The sequence below is a fragment of the Dipodomys spectabilis genome, unplaced genomic scaffold (assembly GCF_019054845.1).
Source record: "Dipodomys spectabilis isolate Male_0828 unplaced genomic scaffold, ASM1905484v1 ptg000529l, whole genome shotgun sequence".
Classification (NCBI taxonomy): domain Eukaryota; kingdom Metazoa; phylum Chordata; class Mammalia; order Rodentia; family Heteromyidae; genus Dipodomys; species Dipodomys spectabilis.
Genome location: NW_024871206.1, coordinates 1,255,077 through 1,257,756, shown reverse-complemented (window position 1 = coordinate 1,257,756; position 2,680 = coordinate 1,255,077). Strand labels below are relative to the sequence as shown.

The 2,680-nt window shown below is 33.2% G+C and overlaps 1 pseudogene; it reads right to left on the bottom strand.

Moving 5' to 3' along the window:
- Nucleotides 1-1,624: 1,624 nt before the first annotated feature.
- LOC122099690 lies at nucleotides 1,625-1,724 on the bottom strand (annotated as a pseudogene).
- Between the last annotated feature and the right edge of the window lie 956 nt (nucleotides 1,725-2,680).

Below are 2,680 nucleotides of genomic sequence, written 5' to 3'. Positions count from 1 at the left end.
TTTCGACATGACGTCTTGTACATCTCATTGTTGCAATGGATCCACCTGTATCCCTATTTAAATGGTTTGTTTTTTTCCCTTCTCCACCACAAATCATACCAACATCAAATACAGTGAAAACAGGGGTTATACCGTGGGAGGGAAACACAAAACAACAAAGAAATCATCTTATAAATATAATAGAAACAATCGCAAGGAAAAAAAAAGATTTGAATCTTTATCTTGGGGTTCATTTCACCTAACATCAACTTATCTGACCGTTTCTGCTTTTGTCAGACATATACTAGTTATTACAAATAAGGGAAACCATGGGACCTAGGTTTCCTTGGGCCTGGCTTAGTTCACTTAATATAATTGTTTCAAAGTCTTTCCATTTCCTAATAAATGGGGCCATGTCATTCTTTCTGGTGGAGGCATAGAATTCCATTGTGTGTATATACCACATTTCCTTGATCCATTCATCTACTGAGGGGCATCAAACATGACCATACAAAAGCTACCAGAACAAATATATTTATTGCAGCATTATTTACTATAGCTAAGGTATCAATTAAGTTCCTTAAACTTCAAAATGCCAGTCCATTCTTTTGTTTGTTTGTTTGTTTTCCATTGTGAAAATGCCATACAGAGGGGTTACAATTGCATGAGCAAGATAATGAATACATTTCTTATCAAGCATTGTTGTCTCTTCCTTTGTTTCCGCTTCCCATCCTTTCTCATCTCCCCCCTCTCCCTGTCCTCCCACCCCAACCAAATTTGTAAAGTTCATTTTTTGACATAACAATTTGTACATCTCATTGCAATGGGTGCACCTATATCCCTATTTAAAGGTTTGTTTTTTTTTTCCCTTCCCAGCCACAAATTATACCAACATCAAATACAGTGAAAGCAGGGGTTATGCCATGGGGGAGGGACATACAAAGCAACAAAGAAATCATCTTATAAAAATGTTCGAAACAATTGCATGAAAGTGCCAGTCCATTCTTTGTGTCCATAGAAAATATTTTCACAATCCAAATAACAGCAATATCTTCCTGTAAAAATTCTGTGGAATTCTTCCAAGTGAATTTTCTGATTTTGATGTTAACGTATATTCAAGAGTTTGTTTTTGTATACATGTATAATGATTTCTGCAGAGTTTGTGATTTTTTTAAATCAGAAATAATTTGAATTTATCTGTTGAAATGAGTAGTACAAAAACTAAAGATATTTCTTGTGCTTGTCTGAAAAAAGGATATTTTTAAATATTCTATATTCTGTGTTTGCATAATATCCATAATCTATTTCATTCTCTCCTAGATATAATTTGAATTCTACATTGTTTTGTAATACATAGGTTCATTAATAAATGTGTCCTGTAAGATTGCATTCCATATATAAAGTTAAAGATTCCTTTTTTTTTCTAGGTCCTTATACTAGTATATTTCTTTGGGATAAAATGACAATTTAACTAATTTCAAAAGTTTTGTAAAGGTTATGCTATGTAAAGGCATTTCTGAGGTGAAGATTTAATACACTGATATGAAACTAACCTTTAATTTTCGGACTTACATGTATTGTTACTCTTGTAATTATGTAATCAACTTTTTAACAACTGCTTTTCATTTTTTGCATCTGAAGAATGAAAAATATGGAATACTATACAAATTTTCATTTCATCCTTGTGCAAGTGCCATGTTAATCTCTGTATTGTTTTAATTTGTGTAGACGTGCTGCTGAAGCATGTAGTATCCTCTAAATTTAAGTAGTTAATGATGCAATCTTCATATAGGCTTATATCTTTGGGTGCCTATTTGTAACAAGGAAACCTTATTGTTCCTAACAATACTATTGATCGTTTTTTCCTAAAATTGTGTATATAGTGGAAAAATTATATTGTTTCGTCGATTGCTCACATTTGCAATTTTTTTGTCACTGACTATTTTGAGTCTTTTTCATTTTAGATTTGATCATACTTTGAAGCATTTATAGCTAGGTCCAAAGTGATGGCTTCTTCAAGTACTTATTTGTCCAACTGAGTTAGCTTTGTGTAGCTAATGGATCCAAAGTAAACCTTGCTTAAGAGCTACTTCTAAACTTCTCCAGCTTAAAATTTCCCAAATGAGGTCTTACTGGCACAAATGTCTACCTGACCCTTTACCCTTCTTCCATGTAGGAACAGACCAACCAGAATATCTTACCCTGAAATCATACTTTGTCTTACTGGAAGAAAACTAATCTTAGCTACAAGGGATCATAGAGAGATGAACAGTTCAGACAGAACTGTTCAGACCAGAAGGTATTTTATCAAAATATAATTGTTTATGATACCTACCAATTCAAAAGTAGCTAAAGCCAAGAAGGTGAAAAATTGTTCATATGCATGATTACCTAATGTCATGGTCTGTCTACCTTCCAACCAGGAAGGAACTTACACTACTGTCTTTCTATCAACAAATATTTCCATAGCTCCAGGAGAAGTCCATGTGTTTCTCCTAGATATTAGGCCTTAAATTAGTAATGCTTTAATCACAGTGTTTCCTCTTGTCTCCAGACTGTAAATCCACAAATGGTAAAACTTTAGGTCTAGCTCTACGAAATACTGTGGTAGAGATAATGCAATATTACTTTAAAGCAAAGTTGTCTTTAATACCCTAACCACCACAGAACAATGTAAAACATGTGCTGTTTTTTTATTATA